This window comes from Aegilops tauschii, chromosome 3 (assembly GCF_002575655.3).
Source record: "Aegilops tauschii subsp. strangulata cultivar AL8/78 chromosome 3, Aet v6.0, whole genome shotgun sequence".
NCBI lineage: Eukaryota > Viridiplantae > Streptophyta > Magnoliopsida > Poales > Poaceae > Aegilops > Aegilops tauschii.
In genome coordinates, this window is record NC_053037.3 from 582,209,731 (window position 1) to 582,222,965 (window position 13,235).

The following is a 13,235-nucleotide window of genomic DNA, read 5'->3' on the forward strand; positions in this document are numbered from 1 at the left end:
AAGTTCAGAAAATCACGGAAAAAGGGATGTGGGGGCAAAGAAAAACCGCGGTCGACTTGAGTGGCAAGTAAGACGCACTCACCCTCCTGAGATTGCGGCTCAGTTTCCTCCCCCGGGAGCCTCCAGGAAGCATGCTCAATCAGCCCGCTGTCAGCCAGATCTTGCAAGTCTTCCAGCTCGATTGTGAACTGGATCCAGTCGCCCTGAACCCAGCCGCGTGGCAAGGCGGATCTCAACGACGACCCGCTCCTGCCGGTCTTCTTCCCCTTCCCCTTTGCCGCCCCCTTCTTTGCGCGCTCTAGCGCCGCCATCTTGTCCTTCGCCATTGCAGCAAGAGGCGCACGGGCGGGAGGCAGCGTCGAGAGCGGAAGCGGTAGCGGTGGAGAAGCAGAGGAGGAAGAAGGAGAAATTGGGGCGCACTGTGCAAAATTCCCCAACCCAACGCCTTATATGGAGTCATTTCCGAGTGACTGACTGTTGGGCCCGGGCAATCCTGTCAAATCCCGCAACTGTTGCTCGCTCGGTACGTGGCGAAAAAGGTGGCGCAGAGATCGAGGTGCCCTACCTAATCCATCCCGATTACTGCGGCCTCCTCCGTCCCGTGCGCTTCCCAAAATTTCGAATGTCGCAAGATCCGGGAGCAGCAGAGCAGTCTGTCAGACTGAAGATTTTTTCCATATCAACACTCGAAGCTTATCAACGAAGTTCACTCGACTATTTTGGAATGGATTAAGGCAACTGAAAATGAAGTCAAAGTTGTCACATGGTTCATCCGTCCAAGGAAAACACTTCCGCAGCGTGTAACTGAGTCGGAACCAACTTCAACTCCTTTTTCCACTCGAACCCTGAACCATTCGGGGGCTAATGATGGCGACATGTACCTAGGGTAGGGTCATAGGCCTGACCTAGACACCCTCCCCAAGGACATTACCCTAAAGTCAGAAGCATCCAAGGGACAACATCGTCCACTCAACCAGAAGCATTCCACTCGGAAGACTCAATTTCACTCGACCATAGCAATAGTCACTCGACGACCAGAAGATCTAAAGTCACTCTGTACAGCAACGGTCGGGCGTTTACTCTGTAGACTTAATGGTCATTCATGTATCTTTATTGCTGGTGTTACCAGTAACGCTCTACCTTTATGTACCTTAAACCCTGTGTAACTGAGGGCGGGAGGGGTTTGGCGAACTCTATATAAGCCACCCCCCTCCTCAAGGACAAGGGTTCGCACCCCCTATAACTCCACACACGTAATCCAATCGACCGAGCTCCCGAGCACCGAGACGTAGGGTTGTTACTTCCACCGTGAAGGGCCTGAACTCGTAAATCTTGTGTGTACAACTTCACCATAGCTAGGATCTTGCCTCCTCATACCTACCCCCCATTCTACTATCAGTCTTAGAGCCACGACAGCGGCCACCCTCCCAATTCGGATTGGGCTTGGGGGGCGCCCCCACCTTGGCTGCCTCCTCCTCTCTCCCATTAAGGCCCATGTACTCCCCGGGAGGTTCCGGTAACCCCCCGGTACTCTGGTAAATGCCCGAACTCACCCGGAACCCTTCCGATGTCCAAACATAGCATTCCAATATATCGATCTTTATGTCTCGACCATTTCGAGACTCCTCGTCATGTCCGTGATCTCATCTGGGACTCCGAACAACCTTCGGTGTATCAAAACACATAAACTCATAATACTGATCGTCACCGAACGTTAAGCGTGCGGACCCTACGGGTTCGAGAACTTTGTAGACATGACCGAGACTCGTCTCCGGTCAATAACCAATAGTGGAACCTGGATGCTCATATTGGTTCCTACATATTCTACGATGATCTTTATCTGTTAAACTGCATAACGACATACGTTGTTCCCTTTGTCATCGGTATGTTAGTTGCCCGAGATTCGATCGTCGGTATCTCAATACCTAGTTGAATCTCGTTACCGGCAAGTCTCTTTACTTATTCCGTAATGCATCATCCCGCAACTAACTCATTAGTCACATTGCTTGCAAGGCTTATAGTAATGTGCATTACCGAGAGGGCCCAGAGATACCTCTCTGACAATCGGAGTGACAAATCCTGATCTCGATCTAAGCCAACTCAACAAACACCATCGGAGACACCTGTAGAGTATCCTTATAATCACCTTGTTACATTGTGACGTTTGATAGCACACAAAGTGTTCCTCCGGTATTCGGGAGTTGCATAATCTCATAGTCATAGGAACATGTATAAGTCATGAAGAAAGCAATAGCAACAAACTAAACGATCAAGTGCTAAGCTAACGGAATGGGTCAAGTCAATCACATCATTCTCTCATGATGTGATCCCGTTAATAAAATGACAACTCATGTCTATGGCTAGGAAACTTAACCATCTTTGGTTCAACGAGCTAGTCAAGTAGAGGCGTACTAGTGACACTCTATTTGTCTATGTATTCACACATGTACTAAGTTTCCGGTTAATACAATTCTAGCATGAATAATAAAAAATTATCATGATATAAAGAAATATAAATACCAACTTTATTATTGCCTCTAGGGCATATTTCCTTCAGTCTCCCACTTGCACTAGAGTCAATAATCTTGATTACACAGTAATGATTCTAACACCCATGGAGTCTTGGTGCTGATCATGTTTTGCTCAGGAGAGAGGCTTAGTCAACGGGTCTGCAACATTCAGATCCGTATGTACTTGCAAATCTCTATGTCTCCCTCCTTGACTTGATCGCGGATGGAATTGAAGCGTCTCTTGATGTGCTTGGTTCTCTTGTGAAATCTGGATTCCTTTGCCAAGGCAATTGCACCAGTATTGTCACAAAAGATTTTCATTGGACCCAATGCACTAGGTATGACACCTAGATCGGATATGAACTCCTTCATCCAGACTCCTTCATTTGCTACTTCCGAAGCAGCTATGTACTCCGCTTCACACGTAGATCCCGCCACGACACTTTGCTTAGAACTGCACCAACTGACAGCTCCACCATTCAATATAAATACGTATCCAGTTTGTGACTTAGAGTCATCCGGATCAGTGTCAAAGATTGCATCGACGTAATCATTTACGACGAGCTCTTTGTCACCTCCAGAAACGAGAAACATATCCTTAGTCCTTTTCAGATATTTCAGGATGTTCTTGACCGCTGTCCAGTGATCCACTCGTGGATTACTTTGGTACCTCCTTGCTAAACTAATAGCAAGGCACACATCAGGTCTGGTACACAGCATAGCATACATGATAGAACCTATGGCTGAAGCATATGGAATGACTTTCATTTTCTCTCTATCTTCTGCAGTGGTCGGGCATTGAGTCTGACTCAACTTCACACCTTGTAACATAGGCAAGAACCATTTCTTTGCTTGATCCATTTTGAACTTCTTCAAAACATTGTCAAGGTATGTGCTTTGTGAAAGTCCAATTAAGCGTCTTGATCTATCTCTATAGATCTTGATGCCCAATATATAAGCAGCTTCACCGAGGTCCTTCATTGAAAAACTCTTATTCAAGTATCCTTTTATGCTATCCAGAAATTCTATATCATTTCCAATCAACAATATGTCATCCACATATAATATTGGAAATGCTACAGAGCTCCTACTCACTTTCTTGTAAATACAGGCTTCTCCAAAAGTCTGTATAAAACCATATGCTTTGATCACACTATCAAAACGTTTATTCCAACTCCGAGATGCTTGCACCAGTCCATAAATGGATCGCTGGAGCTTGCAAACTTTGTTAGCATCCTTTGGATTGATAAAACCTTCGGGTTGCATCATATACAACTCTTCCTCCAAAAATCCATTCAGGAATGCAGATCTGGTGCGGATCTTACTCTGGTTGACCTACGAGGTTCAGTAGTAACTTGATCTAAAGTTACATGATCATCATCTTTAGCTTCCTCACTAATTGGTGTAGTAGTCACCGGAACTGATTTCTGTGATGAACTACTTTCCAATAAGGGAGCAGGTACAGTTACCTCATCAAGTTCTACTTTCCTCCCACTCACTTCTTTCGAGAGAAACTCCTTCTCTAGAAAGGATCCATTTTTAGCAACGAATGTCTTTCCTTCGGATCTGTGATAGAAGGTGTACCCAACAGTTTCCTTTGGGTATCCTATGAAGACACATTTCTCCGATTTGGGTTCGAGCTTATCAGGTTGAAGCTTTTTCACATAAGCATCGCAGCCCCAAACTTTAAGAAACGACAACTTGGGTTTCTTTCCAAACCACAGTTCATAAGGTCTCGTCTCAACGGATTTAGATGGTGCCCTATTTAACGTGAATGCAGTCGTCTCTAAAGCGTAACCCCAAAATGATAGCGGTAAATCAGTAAGAGACATCATAGATCGCACCATATCTAATAAAGTGCGGTTACGACATTCGGACACACCATTACGTTGTGGTGTTCCGGGTGGCGTGAGTTGTGAAACTATTCCGCATTGTTTCAAATGAAGACCAAACTCGTAACTCAAATATTCTCCACCATGATCAGATCGTAGAAACTTTATTTTCTTGTTACGATGATTTTCCACTTCACTCTGAAATTCATTGAACTTTTCAAATGTTTCAGACTTATGTTTCATCAAGTAGATATATCCATATCTGCTAAAATCATCTATGAAGGTCAGAAAATAACGATACCACTGGGAGCCTCAATATTCATCGGACCACATATATCAGTATGTATGATTTCCAACAAATCTGTTGCTCACTCCATTGTTCCGGAGAACGGAGTTTTAGTCATCTTGCCCATGAGGCATGGTTCGCAAGTACCAAATGATTCATAATCAAGTGATTCCAAAAGTCCAATAGAATGGAGTTTCTTCATGCGCTTTATACCAATATGACCCAAACGGCAGTGCCACAAATAAGTTGCACTATCATTATCAACTCTGCATCTTTTGGCTTCAATATTATGAATATGTGTGTCACTACTATCCAGATTCAAGAAAAATAGACCACTCTTGAAGGGTGCATGACCATAAAAGATATTACTCATATAAATAGAATAACCATTATTCTCGGATTTAAATGAATAACCGTCTCGCATCAAACAAGATCCAGATATAATGTTCATGCTTAACGATGGCACCAAATAACAATTATTCAGGTCTAAAACTAATCCCGAAGGTAGATGTAGAGGTAGCGTGCCGACGGCGATCACATCGACTTTGGAACCATTTCCCACGCGCATCGTCACCTCGTCCTTAGCCAATCTTCGCTTAATCCGTAGTCCCTGTTTCGAGTTACAAATATTAGCAACAGAACCAGTATCAAATACCCAGGTACTACCGCTAGTATTAGTAAGGCACACATCAATAACATGTATATCACATATACCTTTGTTCACCTTGCCATCCTTCTTATCCGCCAAATACTTGGGGCAGTTCCGCTTCCAGTGACCAGTCCCTTTGCAGTAGAAGCACTCAGTCTCAGGCTTAGGTCCAGACTTGGGCTTCTTCACTTGAGCAGCAACTTGCTTCCCGTTCTTCTTGAAGTTCCCCTTCTTCCCTTTACCCTTTTTCTTGAAACTGGTGGTCTTGTTGACCATCAACACTTGATGCTCCTTCTTGATTTCTACCACCGCAGCCTTTAGCATTGCGAAGAGCTTGGGAATCGTCTTATCCATCCCTTGCATGTTATAGTTCATCAGGAAGCTTTTGTAGCTTGGTGCCCGTGATTGAAGAACTCTGTCAATGACACTATCAACCGGAAGATCAACTCCCAGCCGAGTCAAGTGATTATGATACCCAGACATTTTGAGTATATGCTCACTGACAGAACTATTCTCCTCCATTTTGTAGCTATAGAACTTATTGGAGACTTCATATCTCTCAATCCGGGCATTTGCTTGAAATATTAACTTCAACTCCTGGAACATCTCATATGCTCCATGACGTTCAAAACGACGTTGAAGTACCAGTTCTAAGCCGTAAAGCATGGCACACTGAACTATCGAGTAGTCATCAGCTTTGCTCTGCCAGGCGTTCACAACGTCCGGCGTTGCTCCAGCAGCGGGTCTTGCACCTAGCGGTGCTTCCAGGACGTAATTCTTCTGTGCAGCAATAAGGATAATCCTCAAACTACGGACCCAGTCCGTGTAGTTGTTACCATCATCTTTCAACTTAGCTTTCTCTAGGAACGCATTAAAATTCAAAGGAACAGTAGCACGGGCCATTGATCTACAACAACATAGACATGCAAAATACTATCAGGTACTAAGTTCATGATAAATTAAAGTTTAATTAATCATATTACTTAAGAACTCCCACTTAGATAGACCTCCCTCTAATCATCTAAGTGATCACGTGATACAAATCAACTAAACCATGTCCGATCATCACGTGAGATGGATTAGTTTTCACTGGTGAACATCACTATGTTGATCATATCTACTATATTATTTACGCTCGACCTTTCGGTCTCAGTGTTCCGAGGCCATATCTGCATATGCTAGGCTCGTCAAGTTTAACCCGAGTATTCTGCGTGTGCAAAACTGGCTTGCACCTGTTGTATGTGAACATAGAGCTTATCACACCCGGTCATCACGTGGTGTCTCGGCACAACGAACTTTCGCAACGGTGCATACTCAGGGAGAACACTTGTACCTTGAAATTTAGTGAGAGATCATCTTATAATGCTACCGCCGAACTAAGCAAAATAAGATGCATAAAGGATAAACATCACATGCAATCAATATAAGTGATATGACATGGCCATCATCATCTTGTGCCTTTGATCTCCATCTCCAAAGCGCCGTCATGATCACCATCGTCACCGGCGAGACACCTTGATCTCCATCGTAGCATTGTTGTCGTCTCGCCAACTATTGCTTCTACGACTATCGCTACCGCTTAGTGATAAAGTAAAAACAATTACAGGGTGATTGCATTGCATACAATAGAGCGACAACCACATGGCTCCTGCCAGTTGCCGATAACTCTGTTACAAAACATGATCATCTCATACAATAAAATTTAGCATCATGTCTTGACCATATCACATCACAACATGCCTTGCAAAAACAAGTTAGACGTCCTCTACTTTGTTGTTGCAAGTTTTACGTGGCTGCTACGGGCTGAGCAAGAACCGTTCTTACCTACGCATCAAAACCACAACGATTTTTCGTCAAGTGTGTTGTTTTAACCTTCAACCAGGACCGGGCGTAGTCACACTCGATTCAACTAAAGTTGGAGAAACTGACACCTGCCAGCCACCTGTGTGCAAAGCACGTCGGTAGAACCAGTCTCGCGTAAGCGTACGCGTAATGTCGGTCCGGGCCGCTTCATCCAACAATACCGCCGAATCAAAGTATGACATGCTAGTAAGTAGTATGACTATTATCGCCCACAACTCTTTGTGTTCTACTCATGCATATAACATCTATGCATAAACCTGGCTCGGATGCCACTGTTGGGGAACGCAGTAATTTCAAAAAATTCATACGCACACGCAAGATCCATCTAGGTGATGCATAGCAACAAGAGGGGAGAGTGTTGTCCACATACCCTCGTAGACCTAAAGCGGAAGTGTTATGACAACGCGGTTGATGTAGTCATACGTCTTCACGATCGACCGATTCTAGTACCGAAAGTACGACACCTCCGCGATCTGCACACATTCAGCTCGGTGACGTCCCACGAACTCTAGATCCAGCTGAGTATCGAGGGAGAGCTTCGTCAGCACGACGGCGTGATGACAGTGATGAAGAAGTTACCGACGCAGGGCTTCGCCTAAGCACTACAACGATATGACCGAGGTGGAAATCTGTGGAGGGGGACACCGCACACGGCTAAACAATCAACTTGTGTGTCTATGGGGTGCCCGCTCCCCCGTATATAAAGGAGTGGAGGAGGGGAGGGCCGGCCCTCTCTATGGCGCGCCCAAGGGGAGTCCTACTCCCACCGGGAGTAGGATTCCCCCTTCCCTAGTTGGAGTAGGAGAGGAAGGAAGGAGGAGAGAGGGAGAAGGAAAGGGGGGCCGGCTCCCCTCCCAATTCGGATTGGGCTTGGGGGGCACCCCCACCTTGGCCGCCTCCTCCTCTCTCCCATTAAGGCCCATGTACTCCCCGGGGGGTTCCGGCAACCCCCTGGTACTCCGTTAAATGCCCGAACTCACCCGGAACCCTTCCGATGTCCAAACATAGCATTCCAATATATCGATCTTTATGTCTCGACCATTTCGAGACTCCTCGTCATGTTCGTGATCTCATCCGGGACTTCGAACAACCTTCGGTACATCAAAACACATAAACTCATAATACCGATCGTCACCGAATGTTAAGCGTGCGGACCCTACGGGTTCGAGAACTATGTAGACATGACCGAGACTCGTCTCCGATCAATAACCAACAGCGGAACCTGGATGCTCATATTCGTTCCTACATATTCTACGAAGATCTTTATCGGTCAAACCGCATAACAACATATGTTGTTCCCTTTGTCATCGGTATGTTACTTGCCCGAGATTCGATCGTCGGTATCTCAATACCTAGTTCAATCTCGTTACTGGCAAGTCTCTTTACTCGTTCCGTAATGCATCATCCCACAACTAACTCATTCGTCACATTGCTTGCAAGGCTTATAGTGATGTGCATTACCGAGAGGGCCCAGAGATACCTCTCGGACAATCAGAGACAAATCCTAATCTCGATCTATGCCAACTCAACAAACACCATCGGAGACACCTGTAGAGTATCTTTATAATCACCCAGTTACGTTGTGACGTTTGATAGCACACAAAGTGTTCCTCCGGTATTCGGGAGTTGCATAATCTCATAGTCATAGGAACATGTATAACTCATGAAGAAAGCAATAGCAACAAACTAAACGATCAATTGCTAAGCTAACGGAATGGGTCAAGTCAATCACATTATTCTCTAATGATGTGATCCCGTTAATCAAATGACAACTCATGTCTATGGCTAGGAAACTTAGCCATCTTTGATTAACGAGCTAGTCAAGTAGAGGCATACTAGTGACACACTGTTTGTCTATGTATTCACACACGTACTAAGTTTCCGGTTAATACAATTCTAGCATGAATAATAAACATTTATCATGATATAAGGAATATAAATAACAACTTTATTATTGCCTCTAGGGCATATTTCCTTCATGAAGAAGAGCCTTGGGGGATCCGGCGCGTGAAGAAGAAGAGCATTGGTCGTCGCTTCCTCCTCTGCCGAGCACCACCGCTCGCCCGCTCAAGCATCTGCCGGCTGCCACCCTCCGCGGAGGGCACACCCTGGTGCCCCGCAAGGCCACAACCCTCCTTCAAAACCTACAAGTCCGACGATGCGCGGGGCCGCGGCCCGCCGCTCCTACTGACGGAAGCCTTCGTCGATGTCCCTGCCCGCCTGACGCCGGTCGTCCCCTCCTTCAAATCCGGCGACGCGCAAGGCCGCAGCCTGGTGCCTAGCCGATGCCGACGCCTTCCTGCATCTCTTGCCACCATCCACTGCTCCGACCACCGTACGCGTTTGCTGCACCCTGTATGCGCCGCCGCCGCCTTCGCCATCTCCTCCTCCGCCCGAACGTGGCCCCGCGCGAGTGAAACGGGATGGCTCCTGCCGGCGAGAAGCCGTTGCCGTCGTTGCAGGGGAGAACGTCAACATCCGCAGCTCCGACCGCCGTCCCCGCCCGCCCCAGTGCTGTGTGGTGTGGGTGTGTATAAGAGAGGAGAGGAGGAGAGCGAGGGAGTGGTTCGGTGACTTTTGGCTTCATCCCGAACGACTCCCTGATGATGACGTGGCAAGTGCAGGCGTCAAGGTTCGTGCGACGATAGCGAGGGGGTTCGGGATGAGAAGCAGAAATACGGGTCGGTCGAGAGTTATCGATTCCGTTTTAAAAACCAACAATCACACGACACATGTGTCGGTTTAATTGCTCCACATAGGAGGCGATGTTGCCATAGGGCACAACATAGAGAGCAATTCGACTGATAGGATATGTTTCATCCGTCTCAAACAAGGAGTCTACACGTACTGTCTTGATAAAATCACCGCCATGGACTTGTCACTAATGTCCTAAATTTACCGACATGGTAGCAAATCAAAGAATTCGTAGCACGGACACCGCCATGGATGCGCCAGACATATCTGCATCTGCAATGTGTGTATCTTGCATTGCTGTCTGGCTTGATTGAAGTGCATGCTCCAGCATGATGTTTTCATGGATATAATAGTTTGTTTTTGAGCAGGAAAGAGGGAGCGCTCTGGATGTGAGTGACTGGCCTGGGGGTGGGGGCCACTGGCAGAACCAGCGGGTGCTTCCAGCCCATTTGCGAAGAAGTCCAGCCCACTACCTATATTTTTTTTCCGTCGCTATCCCTCACGCTGCTCCTCCACGGCGGCGTCGAGCAGGCGCGCGCGTGCAGGGAGGAAGCGACGAGATCACGGGCGTGCAGGAACAGTACCGCACGCGCTCGCGGCGGCCGGCGGGCCGGAGCCCTCGCGCTCTCGGCCTCCCCAGGGCACTAGCCGGCGGTGGCAGGCGGGCAGAGGGGCGCTGTAACGGTGGGCGGGCCCAGTGCGTCGGTGGGCCGGTGGCGCGGAGCAGGGGAAGGAGTTTCAGAGCTCCACATGTCGCTAGTGCTCAGGTTACAATCCCCACCCCTCCCAAAAAAAACTATGAACAGATTGAGGTATGCCCACATTGCATCTGGATTTAACTAATCCTCTTAAATAGGGAATATGCTAAAAGTTGTCTATTCAGCTAATCTAAGCATTTACAGGTTTTTGTACCTTGTGCATTCATCCCCTGCTTTTGGACTCTGCAGGCAAGATTGGCCAAGTGCTGGTTTACTTTTACTGCTGTGTAAGTGCGAATTCTTGTTGGACATGGAAAATGAACACGAGAGAGACAAGCAAATTGGAGAAGAGGAAGAGGAAGAAGAGTATGCCTAGCTAGAGTTGGATGATTGTCTCTATGCCAACATTGAACCAGATGCCCCTTATATACTCTCTGCAAGTTGGTTCTTCTCTGTGTTCGCAGCTTATACTAGTATACAAAAGGACATTAGGATCTACTGTGAATGCAATAAACAAAAGGACATTAGGCTCAGCACGTATGGTACTTATTTAGCTTTTTGACCCCCTACTGTCCATAGACTACTAGACTGGTTCACAATTTTTGGGTGAGAAAGTCAATGACATTTTTGTGAGATGTTCAGTGGTTGGCCTATTGGCTTGGCTTATATGAGCTATCTGTATTTTTTTTTTACTTCCTTATGTGTAGTCTACTAAGTTCTTTTAATCATGTTTTTCAGGGTTTGGATACATTGACTCCTACCTTGATAGTAGGTGATGGCGTGAAGTTGGTTAGTATTCATGTTGTGTTTGCTTTTGAAGCCATTTACTTGCCAACTTAAGGGCATCAGTCTATGGCTGTTCGAAGTTTATCTTATTGAACTTTAGCAGTGATGTTTTATATTTGCAATGCATGTTTAACCATACCTCTAGATGTGAAGTGTCAGTGTGTTGGTAATGATGTGGATTCTTTGTGCTTAGAAATATAATCTAATGTATCACTGTTAGAACTTTGCTTGGGGTTATTATTAAAATGCTATCTGGACACACCCATTTATCTGGAAATGTTAGAGCATTTTTCTGTTATAGAAGGCTCTCTGAGTATCTATCAAGAATTTTTTCTTAACCCTACCTTTTTCTGTTAATGTTCTTGACGATTAGATGGAACTAAGCCGTATTTGAAGTCCATAAACTATTTGTGACGGATTGAGCACCTAAAACCATTCCGTCTGAATGATGTTAACTGCACCATATACTTCATAGTTTTCCTTCCATTGTGGTTGCATCTGTTGTTTGAAATATTGGAATTTGCCTTCTAATTGTAAACATGCTCGCCGAGTTAGCTGTTAGCTGAGGCTTTGTTTAATGACAGCTCGGAGAGTACGAAGAAACGGTTGGCGCATGTTATTTATTTTCCGAATGTGGTAAGTGTTTGCACTGATAATATCCCTCTGCTCGTCTTGCTTTGCAGTAAACAGTTTTTTGCAGCCTGTTAAATGCCATGCCGTAGTTAAGCATATTGATCTGATACCCTGTGAATATGCTGCTACTGCTTCCTGAAGATCTTCATTTTTGTTTCATATGAACACATAAACCCCCCATTCTTGAATCTCTTCACCGAGGATATGTTTGAACTAGAAATATGTACTTATTGAACTTGTCAGATGGGCAGGCTAACAGTGTCATTCATTAGGACCATCGTTACTCCTTCCGTGCATCCTAATGCGACTTTTTCAGCAGATTCATTTGCTGTTTCAATGTGTTCCTTCTCAGATGCTCCACAAAAGCCGTTCAGGATGAGACTGCACCCCCCAAAGTAATTAAGGACAAGCTAGGAAGCAATACCAAGGAAGGACCATCCAACGAGGTCAAACATCTCACAAGTGTTCAAAAGATCCTCAAATACCGGGCGGTCAATGAGGATTATCAGGAGACCAGAGCATATCAGCATAAGGATAAGGAGTTCTCCTTTGACCCTTCAAATAGAATGTAAGGATAGTACTTCCTAATTTTAGTTGTCCACTAGCATTCTCTGTTATTGAGTTAACTTGCAATATGCATGTCAGTGATTCTTATCATTTCATTCTGAATTTTCAATCTTCTGAATATCTGCATAATGGAGGTCTTGGCTTTCTGTGAACTCATTGAACACTATCTAAAACCTAAGAAACACCTAGTACCCTCCAGTTTACAAATAAGTGACGTTTCGACATACCTTGAGTCATTTTTTTTAATTGTCATTCTTGTTTTAGATACAGAAACTGGATCATAATATGTACAGATTTGCCTCAGAAATATTTTCAGAATATTACAATTTTTGGGGTTTTTTAGATAAACTGTAGTAGAAGTTATTGGTCAGAGTTAAAATTCGAAGGCCATGCCAATGTCCAAATCATCACTTATTTGTAAACCCGGAGGAACCTGTAAAGCCATTCGGTACTTTTTTAAACCCGAGAAGCCATCCAGTACTTGAGTTTGAAAAGTCATTGCCCTGTGTTACCTTTGCACCGCTAGACCATCTATCCTCATGGGCAACCAAGCAGATCTGAACTCCTAAAATCTCCTTAAACACCAAGACCGGAATCCGATAGTGGTTCCCAAGCAAGAGCACCGCCCTTTAATTTACCACTTGCAAGATACTCTCTCCGTAAAGAAATATAAGAGCACTATATTTCTTTACGGAGGGAGTACTATAGAAAACACCA

At 45.4% G+C, this 13,235-nt stretch overlaps 1 pseudogene; it reads left to right on the top strand.

Annotated features, from left to right (window-relative positions):
* Positions 1 to 10,807: 10,807 nt before the first annotated feature.
* On the top strand, positions 10,808 to 12,567 carry LOC109780477 (uncharacterized; annotated as a pseudogene).
* Positions 12,568 to 13,235: the final 668 nt, after the last annotated feature.